This window comes from Bos javanicus, chromosome 13 (genome assembly GCF_032452875.1).
Source record: "Bos javanicus breed banteng chromosome 13, ARS-OSU_banteng_1.0, whole genome shotgun sequence".
NCBI classification, from domain to species: domain Eukaryota; kingdom Metazoa; phylum Chordata; class Mammalia; order Artiodactyla; family Bovidae; genus Bos; species Bos javanicus.
The window spans coordinates 76,651,384-76,673,832 of record NC_083880.1 but is presented as its reverse complement, the minus strand read 5'-3'; the positions used below and the strand labels follow the sequence as shown (position 1 = coordinate 76,673,832).

The 22,449-nt window shown below is 48.8% G+C and overlaps 1 long non-coding RNA gene and 1 other non-coding gene across 4 annotated transcripts; one reads left to right on the top strand and one right to left on the bottom strand.

The window, feature by feature from the left end:
- The first annotated feature begins 523 nt into the window (after positions 1-523).
- On the top strand, positions 524-11,825 carry LOC133259857 (uncharacterized). Of its 3 annotated transcripts, XR_009740541.1 has the most exons (6): positions 524-1,481; positions 1,718-1,844; positions 2,183-6,157; positions 6,569-6,741; positions 7,685-7,826; positions 9,444-11,825. It is a non-coding gene; the product is annotated as an uncharacterized LOC133259857 (long non-coding RNA). The 3 variants fall into 3 exon arrangements; XR_009740543.1 differs by lacking the exon at positions 9,444-11,825 and having other exon boundaries at positions 1,718-1,804; positions 6,048-6,157; positions 7,685-8,010; XR_009740542.1 differs by lacking the exons at positions 1,718-1,844; positions 9,444-11,825 and having other exon boundaries at positions 6,048-6,157; positions 7,685-8,010.
- TRNAG-CCC (transfer RNA glycine (anticodon CCC)) lies at positions 8,476-8,548 on the bottom strand. The gene has a single exon. It is a non-coding gene; the product is annotated as a tRNA-Gly (tRNA).
- Positions 11,826-22,449: the final 10,624 nt, after the last annotated feature.

Genomic DNA, 22,449 nt, shown 5'->3' with positions numbered 1-22,449 from the left:
TTTTTTTTTTTATTTTTATTTATTTATTTTTAGCTGCACTCGGTCTTTGTGGCTCCGGGGACAGGCTCAGAGGCTGCAGACAGGCCCTCTGCTGGTTCCCAGAGAAACGGGCAGAATGCTCATTGCCTCCATCCTTCCCAGTCTCCCTGCCCCGCACCCTTGACCGGTATTGTTTGGGGTCACCCCCCAGATAAAACTCTTGGACTCGAAGCCTTGTTTCAGGGTCGGCTGCTGGCGAAACCAGAACTGACCCATAGGGTGGAGGCCTTGCTTCTGGTCTGTTTGCATCTGAGGGTATGGTGTATGTATATGTATGAATGTGAATATCTTCCCTGAATTGAGGTGGATTTACAAGACAAAAAAAGTGGGTACAAACCAGCGTTAAGGGGTTTATAAGGCAGGCGGCAAGGATGCAGTTCTCATCTCATCATCCATAATGGGGCGCAGGGAGGGGGCCTGCAGGACAAAATGAGGGCAGCGGGAGGGGAGGAGGGTGGACGGAGGGGAGGGGGGAGATGGGGTGAAGGGTGCGTGAGAGATGGGACAAGAGGGTCTTGACAGGGATGGGGCAGCTTCCTCAGCACTGGGCCAGCACTGCTCTGACTCAGAAGCACGAGCCGTCCATGCAGGGACCCCTCTGGGCTCTCAGTCTCTGTTAGAACAGGACAGGCGGCCAGCAGATCCTTGGGGCCATTCAGTTTTCATTCCATTTGTGTGGGGCCTGGGCACATGTGCATGCAGACTTACACACATGCACGCACACTCGTACATACATGCCTTCTCTCACCCCCACACACTGGCCACTCAGACACAGCAAGTCAGGTCATTAAGATGCGAGGCACTGCCTCCACCTCCTCGCAGAGCCCATGTGACCCCACCGATCACAGGAGACCACGGGTCCAGAGGGTGAGCCCTGGCATCGGGCCACGGCTCTCCATGGCAACCAAGCTACCTGTTTGCAAGTTTAAAAGCTCCAGGCTTACAGGAGCTCTCATGTTAATTCATGCAGATCAGCTGTTCACTAGTCAGGGCTCCCACTGTTAAGTGAGGCAGCGGGGCGCACAATTGGCGTGTGTGTGTGTGTGTGTGTGTGTGTGTGTAGGGATGTGTGTGTAGGGGTGTGTGTCTGTGTGTGTAGGTGTGTGTGTGTAGGGGTGTGTGTGTGTGTAGGTGTTTGTGTGTAGGTGTGTGTGTGTGTAGGTGTGTGTGTGTGTGTGTGTGTGTGAGGGGACGTGAATCTGGTGCACAGTTAGGATGAGGGTTTGAGGGCAAAATAGCATTACAAATACAGCCGGTAGTAATTGGATTACGGTGGTTGATTGCTTTCAAAGTACTTACCGTGGTGTATTAATATTACATCTGGTGACTTCTGGAGTGTCTCATTGATAGAATGTGGGCTGTCAGAAGAAAGAACACCGTTGCAAATCTGATCAGATCTCCCCTGTGGTCCTGAAATCGCTGGAGAGGGGATTCACATCCAGGTATGAGATGTGGGAGAAAATCCCACCAAGTCCAAAGAGGTCGGCAGTGCAGGTGGGGGTCAGGGTGGTGCAGAACCCGGGACCCACGTGGCGGGACTCGAGGTCTGTGTCCTCGCCCTCTGGGACGGGGTGGGAGGTGGGGCTGGGGAGAAAGTGGTGGTGATGGAGAAAGCTGGAGAGAAATGGCCACGTGTGGTTCCTCTGTCTACAGCGGGTCTCAACCTGATGTCCCGCAGGTGACACAGGAGTGACTAGGGCTTGATCAATCAGCCCGCAGCCAGCACTTCCGAAGGGATCCCACTTGCCAGACATGTTCCAAACAGGTCTCGGATACTGACTCAGCCAATCCCCCCACCCTGCAGGGTGGGTGCTATTACAGCTTCCCTGTGGAAGGGGATACCCAGGGAGGGAGGAGACTGCAGGACACACAGCCAGCAAGGAGCCTGTGGACAGAGCAGCTCAGGGGTCTGGGGGGCAGGTCCCGGGTCTCCATGTGGGGGCGAGAGGGAGGGGTGGGGACTGGGGCAAGCTGCAGAGCTCGAGCCTGTCTGGAGGCCTGGACTTGGGGCCGCCACGTGCTGCCAGGGGAGGGTCTGGGCCCAGGTGGCCCCTCTCCTGAGACCTTAAGAGAATCAGATTCCCAAGTAAATCTCAAGGTTTTCGCATGTTGACAATAGATTCACTTTTTCCCAAAAACACAGGAGGGATGAACTAGACACCTTCCTGGCTGGTTTTGGTCCACGGTGTAAACTCTGACTCACAGAAAATCATTCTGCAAAGTCGTGAGCATCAGGGCATGTTGGTGCTGGGCTGGGTGGTGTAACATGAGGGCTTTTCCCCCAAGACTGAGTGGTGTTCAGGGGGCACTGCCCAGCAAGCTATGCTGCTTGGAGGGACGTCTGCTCCATCCCCCTGGGGTCCAAGGGGGGCTCTCTGCAGGGGAGGGGTGGGGCCCAGGGTTACAGGGATGCCGAGCCAGGCCCTGTCCTGAGGCAGCCCACAGCCCTGAGGTGGACACGACCTCCGCTTTCCCGGGGTTGCCCTGGCGGCTGGAAGGCCAGGTGAGGCTGGGCCTGTTTCCACGCAGCCTCCGTGCTGGGGAGACGTCATCCTGTGGGCCCTGCCCTCCCCCAGCCTCTGGGGGAGTCCTAGGATCCCCAGGCCTGTGGGTATTTGCCTCTGTAGCTCCGCCTCCAGGCAGACCACCACCCTTCCCCTCAGGCCAGGGCAGGGTCAGGTTCAGGACATTGTCCTTCTGCCCTCTCCCTAGAGGCTGGTTGTGGGCCCCACGGAACCATCTCCCCCTCCTGAAAGGGTCACTTTAAGAATGCCGGGGGCCAGGTTTTGGCATCTGAGGAGCTCCCTAAGCTCCCTGGGACCAAAGCGATCCTCTTTTGTCGGCTCTGATGGGGACAACTGACCCCTGTGCTTTAATCAGGAGGGGACACGCTAAGCTGTGGCCTCCTACAGGGCTGCATACACGTCCATTAAGTCGGCCCGTGCACTCTGTTGCTCCCTGCAGCCCGCGAGGCCCCCCGCCCCCGTTCCGAGGCCAAGGGGGCGCCCGCAGCCCCAGCCCTGACTCTGGAGTCCACAGTGGCCAAGAGAGAACGCCAATCAGCCAAGATTCCTGGCGGCGGCTCAATACAGCAAATTATTTCTTGCAAATTACTCCTTCAGACCGAAATCTGGGCAGGACTCTGCAAGTTCAGGGGCATCTATTATCTGCTGCTTCCAGGCGCCCGGGCGCATCTGACGGCAGGGTGCTCATCTGCGGGGAAAGATTCTCAGCAAACTGTGGCTGCTACTGGGATCGGCCGGCGCCTCCTCTTCTGCTTCTTGTCCCCTGATAGAAGATGGCTCTGGGCGGGAGGAGGCCTCGGCGTCTTCTTCTCCTGTGTCTCCTGGAGCTCGGGTGTCAGGTGTGATGGAGCAATTCAAGCACTGTTTCCACAGGCGTTGTCTGGGCCCTCCCCATCCAGAGGGCAAGGGGCACCCGTCCGAGGCCGCGCATGGGCGCAAAGGGGGCTCGGGTGTGTGGGACACAACAGAGGGCAGTCAGACAACAGGGCCAGGTTGTGGGCATCAAGGGCTCAAAGGCTGGAGGGAGATGTTGGTGCTCAGACAAGTCCCAAAAGACAGAGAGAGGAGGGAGGCAGATGCCCCTCATAGAGGCTGAGACATGGCGTCCCAGGGCAGCCCACGGGCCTGCAGATGTCAGAGACAAGCAAGCCCGAGGTGGCCACCCAGAGACAGCCCCCTGCCTTCTGCTTCCCCAGACGTGCGGTCCACAGTGAACTCCGGGGAGGGGAGCTGTTGTAGCCCTGCGTTCCGGGAAACGAACTCACTCAGAAGGACAATGCAGATAGTGGAGTGCGGTTTCTTACACCGGCGGGCCCAAGGCATAGTCTCCTCTTAGCCAAGGACCCCGACCAGTTTTTGTGAAAACCTTATACGCCCTAAGTGTACATGCCCAAACCCAACTCCCCAAATTCCCGGAAACTAGTCTGAATAAAGGAAAACAAAGACACAATCAGAGTTAACCCGTGATTCATATGTCCTAAGCCTAGGTAGTAAATAGTGGACAATTATCAATAGGCCTGTGGTCATACCCCAATAAGCATAATAGAATTTATAATTCTATTCGGTTATACAGACAATTAGGGTATTCTTTTAGGCGACGGAGAATCTAGGTAGAGCCCTGGGACTCTTCCATCCGGAGGGGGGGCCTGGTTTTTCAGTTGGTATGTCGTTTCCGTAGATACTGGGCATATAGCTCAAAGTCCGAAGTCCGGCCCAAGATGGAGTCTCGCTGTCAAGATAGAGCCTGTTCTGTCTGTTTCCTCCTTCAGAGCCAGCACACAGGAACCCGTGGGTCTCTGTCACTTGGTCTCCCTTTGGTCGCTGCAGAGAACGCTCACAGCCTGCTGCGTGCTCACGTCCTCTCCCTACGCCCTGTATCCCCCAGTCTTGGTTCTCGGTGTCTGTCCAGCAGTTACGGCCTAGACTTGCTCGCAGGGCTGGTGTCCTTCTCCCACAGAATGTCCACCCCGCACTGCCTGGGGGTGGGGGTGGGGTGCTGATGAATTTTTATCCCCTCCGTTTCCCCTGTGTTCTCATCATCTCTTTTCTTGGAGCCTCTGCCCTGAACCCAAGGACTCTGGAAGCCCTGGTGACATCCCACCCTCTATCCACATGTCGCTTCAAAGGCCAGCACGCTCTGCTTAGCTCTGCCTCTGCTGACACCCCACCTTCACCCCTTCTCCCTTCCCCGCTCCCTAGTCCTCTGGGAAAACAGTCTAGCCCCAGGGGAAGCCACGTGGCAGACCACACAATGCTCCAGCCCTGTTCCCACTCTGTGCAGACCCCCATCCTGTCTGTTTCCTCCTGCTCCTTCTACAGTACACACCTGTTGGCTCTTTCTTCCTGGGGCTGCATCTGTGCAGAGGGGGCCAGAAAACACACACAGAGCCTCTGGAGGAGCTGGGGCTGTTTGAATGCTGCAGCCTGGGGTATAGTAATATAATCAGCAACCCCAGGGCCCTTCGAGGGGTAGGGGTGTGGGGAGGGAACGTGCAGGTTAAACCCAGAGCACAGAGGAGGGGCATGCGGCAGGGGTAATTAATTTTTCTTGAAGGTTTATCATGCTGTCATTAATTTCCTTGTCGCCTGTAAAAATGTAGGCACAGGCTCAATTAAAAGCGAGGCTCTGGTGCCAACCATGCTTGTCTTTTAATCACACTCTTTGCATATTGATTTTGGCATCTCGGTTTAATCACAGGCTATTTCACTGCTGTTGTGGAATCCTTGTGCCATTTGCGGGGCTTTTCTACATCTCCTGGAGTTTGTGGATGGGACCCAAGACAGCACTCAGCTGGCTGCCTCCCTGCTCGGCTGGGTTTCTGTGCAGCAGGGATGTGAAGGTCCTCGTGCGAGAGGTTAATTTTCCGGGTTTGCGGAGGACCTTGCCCTGGGATTGGAAATGAGGACTCCAGCAGGACAAGAGCACACTATTATTATTATTATTTTTATTATTTTTCCCCATCACAGTGAAGGAGACATTAACAAAGCAAGAAGCTTGGCTGTTGGCAATCTCCAGAGTCTATGGGGTTGGGAGGCTCTGGTCCACAGCAGCAGAGGGCTGAGCCCCAGCCAATGCTGTGCAACCAGAACACGGAACTATGCGTCCATCCCAGTCGCAGGCATTGGACGGGGCTCTGGGGCATAGTGGCTTCTCTCTGGGCCCCTGGGATTAATATACTTAGTCTGGTCCCTCTACCTCCGAGGGCCTGTCTGCAAACGTCACCAGCATTGAGGATTTCAGACTGCCCTCACCCTGGATGATGACCATAGGATGAACGATGACAACTCACATCCCTATGATGCTACTTACGTGCGTGCTTAGGCGCTCAGTCATGTCTGACTCTTTGGGACCCCACGGACTGTACCCGCCAGGCTCCTCTGTCCATGGGATTCTCCGGGCAAGAATACTGGAGTGGATTGCCATTTCCTTCTCCAGGGGATCTTCCCAACCCAGGGATCGAATCTGTGTCTCCTATATTACAGGCGGATTCTTTACCCGCTGAGTCAAGGGGGAAGCTCGCATATACAGATGGATGTGTGCATTTAGGAAATTTGTGCCTTACAACCACTCTGCGATTATCTTCGTTCTACAGGTGAGGAAACAGGCTTAGACAGGGAAAGAAGCTTGCTCAAAGTCACACAACTGGAAATGGTGGGGTTGGGGTTTGAACCCAGGTCTGGCCCCAGAGCCCTGACTTGTAACTACTACCACAGCCCCGAGGTCCTTCCTGTCTTTAGGGTCTCTGGTTCACTGGCCCCTTCCCAGATCCCCGTGAAGACAATTATGTTATTCCCCCACCCACATCCCCAGCAGAGACAAGCCCGGCCCTTGCTGTCCCCAGTCTGAGGGCAAAACCAGGTTTTCTAGAGGATCATTTGGTTTCAAGGCAGAATACAGACGTTCGGGAGTCTGGGCACTGATTTTCCTGGTCATTCTGAAAAGGTGCAATTTTCTCATTAAAGATTCCCCAGAGGTCTGATCTGAATGTGGTCTGGTTTAAAAGGTCCTCCTCTGACCTCCGAGGATGTCTGCTTGTTGGCCGTCCAGCAACTCGAACCCCACCGAGTGCCTCCCTGGGCTCCGTGCTGCGTGAGGACTTACTCATTTGCTCCTCACGCTGGTCCTGTTCTATTTCTAAACTGGGAAACAGGAGCAGAGTGGTGATCAAGTTCATTAGTAAGTGATGGGGCTGAGGTCTGAACCCAGACTGCCTGGTTCCGGGGTCTAGGCTTCTAACTACCATTCTCTGTGCCCCCCGCCCCCCTGCCCCAAAGAGCCCCAGGCTGCAAGTGCAGGGACTTTGTGCGGGGGCAGGTCGAGGCCAGATCTCCACGGGTCCTTCTGGGCCCGCTGGGATGGCGGGTGGGCTGTGACTGTCTCTGCCCGGGCCCCGTCCCTGACCGCTCCCACAATCCGCTCCTTCTCCTCCTTTAGGACTCAGGTCTGGTGTCCCCTCCTCCTTCCCTGAGTCCCTATTCAGGTCCCCCCCTGCCCGCCGCTCCATCACTTTGGGCTGGTTAAAGTCCTTCCCAGTATGTGTCTTATTCTCTGGAATTGTCTGCAGTGTTACTTTGATATCTTGCTCACTGTCTGTCTCCTGTCTTGAGGGCAAGGTCACGGCTGCCTCTGCAGGGCCTGGAACTGTGCCTGGCATTGAGCCTGGGCTCCACGGTGCCTGTGGGGGAATTGTCGTGGGCAGGGAGAGACCCCCAAGGTCACCCATCCAACCTGCTCACTAGACTGAGGCTGGCTGCACTGCCACATGGACACACGTCCTGAGCGGGACAAGGGTCACAGGACAGGGGGTGTCACGGAGCCTTGGCCCATCCTGCAAGGGGGAAGCTGTCTGCGCCCGAGATTCAGCTCAGCCCTGAGAACCCACTGCACGTGGACACCCCAAACCGCAACCTCAGCCCTGCGTCCCTTGGAGGGATGCTGAGAGGGCAGGTGGCCCGTGGACAGGATCCCTCCACACACACCAGGGGGATGGAGCAGAAATGGAGATGGGCATGGCCCACCACCCCCAGCTGGGACGGTGTTCAACCCACCCCATTTCATGTGGCTTTTCTCTTCTGGAAAAAATCCTGACATTTCTTTATTTTTTTGTTGGCTCTTGAAGTCTAAGGAGTGATGATGGGCCATGGGCTGTGCTGGAATAAAAACCTGGAAGATTTGCAAGCTCGTCACATCCTGGGCTCATACCAGGTGGCGTCCTTAGGAGCCAGCAGTCGGTGGTGGTGAAGAAAAACGTCACAGTCACAGTAGGAAGCTTTTCACCCAGGAAGGGGCTTTGGGGGAGTTTGTGCCCATAAAGTCTTGGCAGGGAGTCTCTTTCTTAAAACCTAGTTCAGTCCTCTGTACCTGCCCATGGCTTTAATTGAAGAGGCGCCTGAAGATGGTGTGGGGGTGTGTGTGTGTGGCAGGCAGTGGGGACCCTGGTGGATGTGGGTGGCAGCCGGTGGGGTGGGGCTTTCCCAGGTCAGAGTCTGGGGCTGCAGGCCTGGGGCTCTGGCTCTCACCTGGGTGACCTCTGGGGAGTGTCTCAGCCTTGCTAAGCTTCCTTTTCCCATCTTTGGGACCAGAAGAGCCATCCTGTCCTGCATTCTCTCAGGCTTGTTGGGGCATCCTCTAAACTGATGGACCACGGCTCTACGTACAGTGGCTCGATGCCCACAAATTATTCCAAACTCTGATCTGAGTTTCCAGTTCATAACATGTTTTAGTACCTGTTTTAAGATCAGTTATTACAAAAGTAGCCCCTTATATTGTAATTTCTTACTATGTGTTCCTAAGGCTTTTTCGTCCATGATCCACAGTATAAAATATATTTTAAAACACTTATTTATTTACTTATTTTCTGGGTCATAGTTGTGGCACGTGGGATCTTTAGTTTTGGCATGCAGGATCTAGTTCCCTAACCAGGGATCGAACCTGGACCCCCTGCATTGGGAGTGCAGAGTCTTAGCCGCTGGACTACCAGGGAAGTCCCTTATTTTGTATCACAAGCCAATATATGCTCAAGTTTACATATCTGAGCCAAAATAAGAACACATTTACTATCTGATAATATTCTACTCCATTTTATCCCATTCCATTTTTTCCAACTTCAAATTATTGTCCAAGATGCACTCGACAGAGGTAAGGACCCACAGTAGCTTGCTACTTGCCCATTTCAAAACACCACCTTGTTGCGGGGCGCTCTCTCACAGCTGTTGCTGCTTTGGGTGATTTCTTTCCTGACTCCGGGCAGGGACCTTGAGTCTTTGCATTGCCCACACTGGGCACTGTGACTGGCAGCTGCTTGCTGGCTCGAAACCGTGAATGCTTCTCTCCTTGGCTCCCATTTTGTTAACAACTGTCAAATTTGGGGATGCTGAGTGCTCAGTAAATAGCATCCCCTTCTCTTTGCAGAAACAGTGAGGATTTAATGGGATTCTCTGACAGGCTTCAGTGCTAAGAACTGAATGGCTTGGGACTGTGTAAAGAGCCTCCCCCAGGCAGTAATGCCGCCGCCACTGTGTCCCCCCAGCCCATCCCCATCTCCACCCCCCGCACTGAGTTCCAAAGGCATTTTGAGTGTCAGATTTGCATGTAAACCCAAGTGAATGGATATAAGCGAGGGTGTTTGGATTGTCACAATGGCGGGGGAAAGGGGTGATTTCTTGACATCTATTGGGCATAAGCCAAGGACACTAAATGTCCTGCAGTGTCTCTGACAGTTCCACACAATGGAACCGCCCCGCACAAAATGCCAATGGCACCCATAGTTGAGATGCTCTGAGTGAGACTTGAAAAGTTTGGAAATTGAGAAGGTCATAGGAGAATTTATTTCATCTCCCCAACCCCCCACCCCTATTTTCTTTCTTTCCAAATGTCAGAATCTTTAAGGTTTACTACACCCAGAAAAGCTGGCCCTGGGACAGCGAGGGGGCACGTTTCAGAGACCCACCTGGCCTCCACAAGCCTGCCAGCCGAGTTAGAAGCAGCGAGCCCTGGAGTCCTGACACCAAGCTCCCAGGCCCCAGTGGATGGAATGCATGTGCTGGAGGCTCTAATTGCGGTGGGGAGAAGGAACCACACCTCTCTTGAGTAAATCTGCTGCAGGCACAGCCTGGGATGCTTTCTAAAGGCTTCCCAACCATAAGGAGCCATCTTCCCTCCCTGTACAAGCCGGGTCTGGGAGCAGTGTCCCAGGAAACGGGGAGTGAAAAGCCTTGACTCTACTTCCTGCTTCAAGCTGGGCTTTGAAGGTGGGTGGGCTGGGTCTTCCCAGGTGTCCTCAGCACAGTGAGCCCTCCTCACCCACGAGTGACAGTCTGGTCAATGCCCTGATTCCTTGCTTTCTCTAATCAGTTCATCAGCTAGTCTGAAGACCACCAGTCCTGGTGTGCCTTGGATTGAGCGGGTTCTCAGGTTTTAAGACTTTTGGTTCTAAAGCCAGAAAGTCCCAGGCAAACCAGGATGGCTTGGTCACCTTTCTCTGCACAGAAGTCATTGGGTGGCTGGAGTGGATGACCTGGGTGGAGATTAATAGCCAGAGTAAAGGAGCTCGTTCTAGACGTAATGGGGAGATACTGAAGGGGTTTGAGTGGGGATTTTAAAAAAGCAATGGTCTAAAACCCTCAAAGGAGGTCAAACTGAATTTTACTTCTGCGGCTAACAAGGGTAATGAGGGCTTCACTTGGCACTGACCTTGGCATTGGTGTAACATAGGGGTTTCCTACTGGGGGCATTTTTGCTCACCCCTCCCCAGCGCGTGCAGACCATTTTGGTTGTAATGGCTGGTGTGGAGCACTACTGCCTCTATGGGTAGAGACCAGGGAGGCCGGTGAACCTCCCACAATGTGCAAGATGGGCCCACAACAAAGATTACCTGGCTCAAGACGTCAGTAGTGCTCAGACTGAGGAATTCTGGCGTCATACAGGAGGCTGACCCCCTCAGGGGGCTCATCATTTCACTAGGGCTGAGATGCACACATGGGGAATGTTTTCCCTCAAGGTCACCCTAATTTTCTCTCTTGTCTTTCTACCATTACTGAAGCCCAGCCTCTTTAGCCAGTAGCTGCTTGTGGTATTATCCTTTGTTTAACAGAGCCTAAGAGCAGACACATCAAGGTTTATCAGCCAAGCTCCAGATCAGGTTGAAGATTTAGACAGAACATTAGACAAAGTGGAGCCAGTGATCCTCATTAAACAAAAATATACAGGCTTTCTCTTGGCTAAGGAATGAGGGCCCCAAACTGCCAGTTTAATATTTAAAAACAGGTAAATAAAACTTAATCTCTCCATAGAAACTGGGGATCCTGAGGGAAGTAAGGATTTACTGGCTTTAGTCTTCAGCAGTAATTTCCACACTGCCTTTTGTTTGTATAATATGTCATACTTTAACATGCATTACTTTGTACATTTTCCTCCATTAATAAGTACTGATGTGTTACACATCATTACAGTTCTTTTCTCAGCCCAACAACAATAACAAAATGCCTGTAGTCCTGCTGATTTTCTCATAAAGGCATTCTTTCCCTGTCTCCAATTGCGTCCTCTTGTTTCTCACAGCGTGCTCAATGCTCTGTATGAGTTTCCTTCCTGCCTGTTTCACTCACAAAGGGACCGTGGTTGTTTTTGTCTGCCCAGCATCTGTTCCTTCCTCTCCTGGAAGTCCAGCCTGATTTTCTTTTTGGTGACCAGTTTCTCCTCCATCCTCTGTTACTCCACATGAAAGAATTAAATGCACTAGCTTCTAGACTAAGACTAGAACTAGTCATAGATCTGGGCCTAGTCAGGATCTGGGCCTGGCCAATCAGTGTTTTTCACTCCCTCCTCTCCTTGGCCGAAGTCAGTCACTGATGGTTACGTGACCCAAGCCAGGCTAATAAGAGCTACCTGGAAAAAGAAACCAGCACCCATTACTCTCAGGATATAAAACTGGGCCCCAAGCTAAGAAGGGCTTGCCTGTGTGTCCGGGCAACACAGAGGAAAACAGCAAGAAATGGAGCTGTGGACTTCCTTGGTGATTCAGTGGTTGAGAATCCTCTTGTCAATGCAGAGGACACAGGGTCAATCCATGGTCTGGGGAGATTCCACATGCCACCGGACAACTAAGCCCATGCGCCAGAGCTACTGAAGCTGGCGTGCCCTGGAACCCGTGCTCTGCAGCAGGAGAAGCCACCACACCACAATGGAGAGTAGCCCCTGCTTGCCACAACTAGAGAAAGCTCACAAACAGCAATAAAGACACAGCACAGCCAAAAAAAAAAAAACGGAAAATAAACGGAGCCCTGACATGACTTGAGCTACTTGATCCAGCCATGCCTGCAGCTGCTTCTGCCCAAAGGGGAACTGCACCTTTGAGTGGGTAGGGGGTATCAAGACTAAGTCTTTGAATTCTCTATGAGGAGAGGGAACTCCTGAATTCTAGGGACATCAGATGGCTTATGGATAAAGAATAAATGAGACATTCATTCATTTAGGGACATCAGATGGGTTATGGATAAAGGACAAATGAGACATTCAAGTTGCAGGCACCATAGGCAGTCAGGAGAAGAAAAGATCCAAAGGAGTGCTCATGCATAGGGAAGCCTTCCCAGAGGAGGTGGGATATGAGCTGATCTTGAAGGATTCCTAGGAGCAGCAGGAAGTGGGAAATGTGACAGGAGGGGAAAACCCTGAGCATGATCTGAATAACAGTTGTCCCGTCTGGACTGAGTCACCGATGGAAAAACACAACCAAGACAGCAGACAAGAGAAATAATCAAACCCTGATCCCCAAAGCAAACAATGCCCAGTAGTGGATGTAACTGGTGATGGAAGTAAAGTCTGAGGATGTAAAGAGCAATATTGCATAGGAACCTGGAATGTTAGGTCCACGAATCGAGGCAAATTGGACGTGGTCAAACAGGAGATGGCAAGAATGAACATTGACATTTTAGGAATCAGTGAACTAAAATGGACTGGAATGGGTGAATTTAACTCAGATGACCATTATATCTACTACTGTGGGCAAGAATCCCTTAGAAGAAATGGAGTAGCCATCATAGACAACAAGAGTCTGAAGTGCAGCACTTGGATACAATCTCAAAAATGACGGAATGATCTCTGTTCATTTCCAAGGCAAACCATTCAATATCACAGTAATCCAAGTCTGCGCCCCAGCCAGTAATTCTGAAGAAGCTGAAGTTGAATGGTTCTATGAAGACCTATAAGACCTTCTGGAACTAACACCCCAAAAAGATGTCCTTTTCATTATAGGGACTGGAATGCAAAAGTAGGAAGTCAAGAAATACCTGAAGTAACAGGCAAATTTGGCCTTGGAGTACAAAATGAAGCAGGTCAAAGGCTAACAGAGTTTTGCCAAGAGCACACACTGGTCATAGAAAACACCCTTTACCAACAACACAAGAGAAGACTCTACACATGGACATCACCAGATGGTCAATACTGAAATCAGATTGATTATATTCTTTGCAGCCAAAGATGGAGAAGCTTTATACAGTCAGCAAAAACAAGACCAGGAGCTGACTGTGGCTCAGATAATGAACTCCTTATTGCCAAATTCAGACTTAAATTGAAGAAAGTAGGGAAAACCACTAGACCATTCAGGTATGACCTACATCAAATCCCTTATGATTATACAGTGGAAGTAACAAATAGATTCAGAGGATTACATCTGATAGACAGAGTGCCTGAAGAACTATGGACAGAGGTTCATGACATTGTACAGGAGGCAGTGATCAAGACCATCCCCAAGAAAAAGAAATGAAAAAAGGCAAAACAGTTGTCTGATGAGTCCCTACAAATAATTGAGAAAAGAAGAGAAGCTAAAGACAAAGGAGAAAAGGAAGGATATTCCCATTTGAATGCAGAGTTCCAAAGAATAGCAAGGAGAGATAAGAAAGCCTTCCTTAGTGATCAATGCAAAGAACTAGAGGAAAACAATAAAATGGGAAAGACTAGAGATCTCTTCAGGAAAATTAGAGATACCAAGGGAACATTTCATGCAAAGATGGGCATGATAAAGGACAGAAATGGTATGGACCTAACAGGAGCAGAAGATATTAAGAAGAGGTGGCAAGAATACACAGAAGAACTGTACAAAAAAGAGCTTCATGACCCAGATAATCATGATGGTGTGATCACTCACCTAGAGCCAGATATCCTGGAATGTGAAGTCAAGTGGGCCTTAGGAAGCATCACTACGAACAAAGCTAGTGGAGATGATGGAATTCCAGTTTAGCTATTTCACATCCTGAAAGATGATGCTATGAAAGTGCTGCACTCAACATGCCAGCAAATTTGGAAAACTCAGCAGTGGCCACAGGACTGGAAAAGGTCAGTTTTCATTCCAATCCCAAAGAAAGGCAATGCCAAGGAATGTTCAAACTACCACACAATTGCACTCATTTCACACGCTAGCAAAGTAATGCTCAAAATTCTCCAAGCCAGGCTTCAGCAATACGTGAACCATGAACTTCCAGATGTTCAAGCTGGATTTAGAAAAGGCAGAGGAACCGGAGATCAAATTGCCAGCATCCGCTGGATCATTGAAGCAAGAGAGTTCCAGAAAAACACCTACTTTTGCTTTATTCATTATGCCAAAGCCTTTGACTGTGTGGATCACAATAAACTGTGGAAAATTCTTCAAGAGATGGGAATACCAGACCACCTGACCTGCCTCCTGAGAAATCTCTATGCAGGTCAAGAAGCAATGGTTAGAACTGGACATCGAACAACAGATTGGTTCCAAATAAGGAAAGGAGTACATCAAGGCTGTATATTGTCACCCTGCCTATTTAACTTATTTGCAGAGTACATCATGAGAAATGCCGGGCTGGATAAAGCACAAGCTGGAATCAAGATTGCCGGGAGAAGTATCAGTAACCTCAGATATGCAGATGACACCACCCTTATGGCAGAAAGTGAAGAGGAACTAAAGAGCCTCTTGATGAAAGTGAAAGAAAAGAGTGAAAAAGTTGGCTTAAAACTCAACATTCAGAAAACTAAGATCATGGTGTGTGGTCCCATCACTTCATGACAAATAAATGGAGAAACAATGGAAACAGTGTCAGACTTTATTTTTCTGGGCTCCCAAATCACTGCAGATGGTGGCTGCAGCCTTAAAATTAAAAGGCGCTTACACCTTTGAAGATAAGCTATGATCAACCTACAGCATATTGAAAAGCAGAGACATTACTTTACCAACAAAGGTCTGTCTAGTCAAGGATATGGTTTTTCCAGTAATCATGTATGGCTGTGAGAGTTGGACTAAAAAGAAAGCTGAGAGCCAAAGAATTGATGCTTTTGAATTGTGGTGTTGGAGAAGACTCTTGAGAGTCCCTTGGACTGCAAGGAGATCCAACCACTCCATCCTAAAGGAAATTATTCCTTAATATTCATTGGAAGCTGATGTTGAAGCTGAAACTCCAATACTTTGGCCACCTGATGTGAAGAACCGACTCATTGGAAAAACCCTGATTCTGGGAAAGATTGAAGGCAGGAGGAGAAGGGACGACAGAGGATAAGATGGTTGAATGGCATCACTGACGTGATGGACATGAGTTTGAGTAGGCTCTGGAAGTTGGTGATGGACCCGGAGGCCTGGCATGCTGCAGTCCATGGGATCGCAAAGAGTCAGACACGACTGAGTGACTGAACTGAACTGAACTGATCTCCAGTACAAGCCTGCCTGGGGTTTATAAATATGGTCGCAAGAGTCTTACAAATTCCCCTCTTTGGTGATGACTTCCTGTCCATCAATCTCATCAGCTCAGACTCCGCCTCCCCCCACCTCCCCCACCCCACCCCACCCCGGCTGTTTCAAAGGACCCTTCCCTTGTCTTGCAACTCATTCTAGATGAAAAGAGTGCTTCTCAGGTCTGCGGAAACCCAGAGAAAAAAACTCATTTTATGATCTGAAGGGAGATGAAAGGCATATCTCAACAGCGCATTTCAAATGCATTCCTGCTCATCACAGGAGTATCTACAGTCCCTACATTATTTAGAAAGCTGCAGGAGAGGGCAAAATGAATGCAGAATATGCAAGCGATTCATTTTGATTTTTCAAAAATGCAACCCAGCCAGCGAGAGCTTTGCAAAATATCTAAAGACGAAACAATATCTCTGAGATTTGTAAAGTCATGAAATTAAAGAGATGATTAAGAAAAGCAAACCCAATACTTAAAGGAACCAAGAACTTTGATTTTTAAAAGGTGGCAGGAAAAAAAACCCATAAAAGGGGATGTGAGGGTAAGGAAACTGTTGTGAAAAATGGGAATTCTGTGCCCGGAGCTGCTCGTAGCTCTGTCCCTGGAGTGTGAAATTAATGACTGAAGGCAGATTTCACAGGCACTTCCGAGGAGCGTGTTGGTGGATTTGTGACGGGGCTGCTCCGCCAAGTCCTGCCCACTTGCAAGCTGCTGTCATGATTCATGCAAAGCACAGATAATCCTGAGTGTCTGGAGCTTTTTGCATTTATATTGAACGCAGCCTCTCTCCTTCCTACGGAGCAAGTCTAGTGCCGAGTGCAGGCGGGTGGAGGGTGGCAGGGAGCACCTACCGGACTAATACTCTCTCCGAGCTCCTATTTTCTTTTAACAGAAGGAAAAAGCATGTGGATCACATTGAGATTTATACTGGCAAACCTATAGGAAATAGGATTATAGTTAAAATGTTGAACATTAAGCAAGGGAGGGATATATTAGTTTGGGATTAACAGATACGTACTACTATATATAAAATGATCAACAAGACCTACTATATAGCAAAGTATCAATATTCTGTAATAACCTATACAGGAAAAGAATCTGAAGGAGAATGGATATATGTCTATGTATAACTGAATCACTTTGCTGTATACTTGAAACTAACACAACACTGTGAATCAACTATCAGTTCAGTTCAGTTCAGTCGCTCAGTCGTGTCCGACTCTTTGCGACCCCATGAATCGCAGCACGCCAGGCCTCCCTGTCCATCACCAACTCCCGGAGTTCACCCAGACTCACGTCCATCGAGTCAGTGATGCCATCCAGCCATCTCATCCTCTGTCGTCCCCTTCTCCTCCTGCCCCCAATCCCTCCCAGCCTCAGAATCTTTTCCAATGAGTCAACTCTTCGCATGAGGTGGCCAAAGTACTGGAGCTTCAGCTTTAGCATCATTCCTTCCAAAGAAATCCCAGGGCTGATCTCCTTCAGAACGGACTGGTTGGATGTCCTTGCAGTCCAAGGGACTCTCAAGAGTCTTCTCCAACACCACAGTCCAAAAGCATCAACTATACTCCAATATAAAATTTTTAAAATGTTAAACATTAAAATCTTCCCGAAGAATTCTCCTGGTCTGGGTCTCTCCGTCACCACATCCGGGAGTGGAGCTTAACAGGAAGTTCAACAGATTAAAAAGTAATTGGGACACGATGAATTTGGAGAAGAGTTGCACTTTCTCAGTCTGTCTTTCCAGGTATCATTGCACACTCATGTTGTGCACATGCAAACAACAATCAAAGAGAAAGTGTAATCACAGCTTTTACCTTTCTACCCTTTCATTCTAAGTCATGGTCGGCTGGGCCAACTTGAAAAGGTCCCAAGGAAAAGAGATTACTATTTTGTATTGTTTTTTAATTGAAATATAATTGCCTTGCAATGTTGTGTTAGTTTCTGCGGTACAATGGAGGGGATCAGCAGTATGCATACATACAGCCCCTCCCTCTTGGATTTCCTTCCCACCTCCACTCCCATCCATCCATCTAGGTCATCACAGCCCACCACGCTCACCACGCTGAGCTCCCTGAGCTTTGTAGCAGCTTCCCACTAGCTAGCTATTTTACACATGGTAGTGGATATATGTCAGTCCTCCCCAAAGAGATTATCTGAAGTTACAGTTAACTCTTGAACAACACTGGTGCCCTTATATGCAAATTTTTTTTCCACTGGAAATAACGCGGGTCGATCCAAGACGTGGCACTCTGGGACCACACGATCCGTGTTGTGCCCCACACGTTGTGATCCCCAGGACCACAAGATCTGGACACGACTGAGCGACTTTCACTTCACTCCACACAGTCTACGACTGGTTGACTCCATGGATGTGAAACTGCGGATACAGAAGACCGGCATATAGGGAGGGATAACTGTAAGTTACATGTGGATTTTCCATCGTGTGAACCCTGTGTTGTTTAAAGGGTCAACTGTAGCTGCCCCTGGAGCCAGAGGAAGCTTGGGTCTTAGGTGAAAATCATCTTTATTGGTTTATCATCTTAGGAAGACCTTGTGATCATCTTTATTCATTAAAAAAAAAAACACCATTGTATTTTCAAAGTTCCACTCATTCTTGATCATTAAGGAATCACTTCTTTTTGGTGGTCTACCTTCATAATCTCCATAGTTGTGGGTATCAGGTAACTTTCACACATGGTTCTGGGTGTTTTTGCTAAAAGTAGACAAGCAAAACAGATGATGATGATGATCATAATGACAACACAATGACAACTAAAAAGCCAGCTCACAGTTCTCCATCACACACACAGAGTTCAATACGAAGTAAGATGCATTTGCCCAGATTTCATAAAGGCTGGTCTGTCACACCATGTGTTGGCTTGTATCACTGGAAGGGTAGAGGCAGGTGGGCTGCAGGCGCAGTTAATTCAGCAACCTGAAGGTGTCCTCAAGGACCCAGGTTCTTTCTGTCTCTGCTCACAGTCCAAGTTTCATCTCTTTCCTATCATCTCTTTGCTCCTGTTCTGCAGGGAAAGCAGCCATTTTCAGACTTTCTCCCAGAAGAATAGAGAGGCATTGCTCATAAAGCCCCAGAAAAAGCCTCCTAGAATGCCCTTGGCCTTGGTTGGGTCACATGTCCACATTTCGTCCAATCCTAGGCAAGAAGGCGGGATTGCTGTTGGGGCAGCTCTGTGGCAGAGGTGGGGTCCACCTCTCTGAGGGTCCTAGGATGCAGAGGGTAGCAGGATATTCCTGACCAAGCCAAGGACCGTTTAATAGTGAGGACAGAGATGGGTGATGCCAGATCAGCTGTCAGCGATCTGTCACCCACCCCTGCACAGTCACAGAGGCATCTCCATCACCTTGGGTACCAGCCTATGCATGCTGAATGTGTGTGCTGGGCTGAACTGGCTGGAATTCCAAATGAAGTTAACACAGTGTTGAATGGGATTTCCCTGGTGGCTCAGACGGTAAAGCGTCTGTCTACAATGCAGGAGACCTAGGTTCGATCCCTGGGTTGGGAAGATTCCCCTGGAGAAGGAAATGGCAATCCACTCCAGGACTATTGCCTGGAAAATCCCATGGACAGAGGAGCCTGGTAGGCTACAGTCCATGGGGTCACAAAGAGTCGGACTGAGCGACTTCACTTTCACTTTCACTCCTCCAAAGCAGAGTTCCTCCAAAGATGTGCAGGTAATGAAAATCACGCTAGTTCTCATGGGCATCCATGGACGGGACAGAATCAAGTTTGTCTTTGCAAGATGAATCTGTTTCTCTTCCTCTCTGTCCACAGGGGTCAGCACTTTTTAGATGAGGCTGTCTTGCTCCTGTCCCCATTTTTTTTAGCCTCTGTTCTCACTCCACTCCACCTGCTGAGGATCTGGGCTGGCTGGGGCACCAAGGCAGCACCCTGATTTACTGGGCTTCATGCTACAGAACCATCACTCACTGGTACTTTTCACCTGAACCATCCATTTCTTTCTGCCCATGACTTTATAGCCTGAGTTCAGCCCTTTCACATTGCTTTTGCTGTATCAAGGATCATGTTTAAAAAGATGATCAAAAGGGAAGAAATAAATGAAACCACAGTTGGGACAAACCAGGAAGATTGCATCAGCTCCCCTCTTACTTCGGTATATTGGAAGGAGAACAACAAAGCCCTCTGGGTCTCCAGACGCAGGCCGTTTTCTTATTTCATTTTGTGGCCTCTCTGCATGCGGAGGCACTTCTTTGGCACTTCTTATGATTTATGGGAAACAGATTAAAATTAAAGCAGCAGTCAGATTACACTGTGCTATGAGTGACCCGGGCCCCAGATGAAAGAACCTTAAGCACAATACAAATTTATTTTTGTCTCGTGTAACAGACTAGGGGTAGGAGCTGTGCTCTGCCAAGCTTTCAAGGAGGCGCATTTCTTCATTTTGTTTTCCTGCCAAGAGAGGCCTCCATTCTGTGGGTTACCTCGTGGTCCAAAATAGTGGCTCCAGCTCCAGCCATTATACCCACTGCCCAGCCAGCAGGCAAGAGGAAGAGATGGAATCAAAGGGGGACCTTTGGCACACTCTAGGATTCTTCTAAGGAAGCTTCCATTTTTACCCCTTTATTTACAAACTGCTTGTGGCTGCAACTTTTTTTCCGAGTGACTAAGCACACACACACGTGCATGTAATAATAATCATTATATGTTAATAGTTAATGCTTAACTTGTGGTTACCATGTGCCCGGTCCACTTGTAAGCTCAGTGTATTTCATTCTCATGCATGTGTGTTCAGTCATGTCCGACTCTTTGTGACCCCATGGATTGTAGCCCACCAGGCTCCTCTGTCCATGAGATTTCCCAGGCAAGAATATTGGAGTGGGTTGCCATTTCCTTCTCCAGGGGAGAAAGAAATTCTCATAGCAGCCCCATTGTGGTCTCTGAATAGTATCTCCCTGGAGATGTCCATGTTCTAATCCCTAGAACTTGTGACTATGTTATTTCCCCTGGTGAAAGAAACATTGCAGGTGTGATTAAGGCTTCTGCGATGGGGTGATGAGCCTGGAATACCCAGGTGGGCCCAATGTAATCACAAGCATCCTCACGAAGGGAAGGCAGGAGGTCAAGGAAAAGAGGAGGATCCGCGGTGCTTGCTTTGAAGATGGAAGACGGCGTCTTGGGCCTGTGGAAGGTGGAAATGGTAAGGAAGCGGGTTGTCACTGTACTGTGGAAGGAGCACAGCACTGTGGACCAGACATCTGCCCTTTGGAGCCATAAAACACTAACGCGTCTTTTTATGCCGCCAAATTTGTGATCATCGGTAACAGCAGCCATTGGAAATGAACCTCCACATCATGACACTCTTATCTGTATTCAGAAAGGAGGAGCCTGAAGCACAGAGAGGCTAAGTCACTTGCCCGAGATCACACAGCTTACTAGTGGGGAAAGTGCAGATCTGAACCCTGGCAGTCCTTCTCTGGAATCTGCTCTTTTAGCCACTGTTTACCACATGGGATACATAGGCTGTCTGTCTGGGGTTTGCTTTGATTTTGCTTACAATTTCTTAGGTAGTAGATTTTTCCAGCCTTTAAAGGCTTTCATAGTTTGGAAAATTTAAAACATATGTGAAAGAGAATGATGTAATGAACTCCTCAACACCTGTGGCCAAACTTATTTCGTCTATACTCCCTCTCCTTGTTTTTTCCTCTCATTTATTTGGAAGAAAATTCCAAATATTATAGTACTTCATTTGTACATATTTCTTAAAAAAGCTCGCTTTTGTAACACATTTGTCACCCCTAAAATTTAATTTTTAATATCTTTACTATCATCAAATATGCAGTTTACAAATTTTTTCAATTGTCTCATTTTTTTTTCCAGTTTCTTTGAATTAGGATCCAAATTTCCCTTGGTTGATGTGGCTTGACTTTGTTTTAGTTTATAAAAACACCATTCAATAAAAGTACCAGACCAGCCACATGTGTAATTTTGAATTTCGTAGACAGCAAATTTTTAAAAAAGAAACAGGTGAAATGAATGCTGATGTATTTTATTTAACCCAATGTATCCAAATGTTATTTTTAACATGTAATGAATGTAAAAATTATTGAGATATCTTATGAAATTTTTTCATAGTAAGTCTTTAAAATCAGGTGTGTATCTTATACTTAGAACATGTCTCAGTTCAGGCCAGCCACATTTCAGGGCTCAGTGGTCACAGATGGCTGGTGGCCGCTGTGTTGGACAGCATCAGTGTATCACATCCTTTTTTTCCCTCTTGATATTTATTTTTTGAAGAAAATTGAATCATTTCTTGCACTGTGGAGTTTGCTAGTTGCATCTCTGGGGACGTAGGTGCTTTTCATTGAAAAATTCTATTATTGTACGATGTTCTAATGCCAGGTGTCTGGAGGAAGAGTGCTCTGCCTGCCTCCTGGGGTCTCTTCCAGGGAAGCCCCTGGAGGGGCTTGTCTTTCAGAAACCAAAAGAAGTACAGTGCCATCATAGAGCAAAGTTCTCAGACTGGAATTGCGGCCACTTAATGGATGGTGAAATCAATTTAGTTGGTCATAATCGGCATTTTGGGCTTCCCTTGTAGCTTGATGGTAAAGAATCTGCCTGCCAATGCAGGAAACTTGGATTTGATCCCTCGGTGGGGAAGATCCCCTGGAAAAGGAAATGGCAACTTACTCCAATATTCTTGCCTGTGAAATCCCATGGACAAAAGAGCCTGGCAAACTCCAGTCCATGGAGTCTCAGAGTTGGACAGGACTTAGCGACCAAACAACAACAATCATCCTTTTAAAAATATAAAATGGAAGGGAATATAGCAGAATGGAATGGGATGGAATGCAGCAGAAAATACCTCATGCCTGTGTATAGGTAAGGTGCTCTTGTTTCGTGCTGTGTGTGTGTGTGTGTGTGTGTGTGTGAGTGTGAATGCATAAGTGTGCTTGCATCATATGTGAGAAAATACGCATCTCTAACTGTGGGTCACTGCCTTGGTCAGCTCAGCTACCAAAACAAAGGACCACAGGCTGGAGGGTCTTGGACAAGAGACATTTATTTTCTCACAGGTCTGGGGCCTGGAAGTGAAAAATCAAGTTTCTGGCAGGGTTGACGTCTGGTCAGGGCTCTCCTGAGTTGCAGATAGCCACCTTCTCACTGTGTGCTCACGCGGCCTTTCCTCTGTGTGTGCATGTG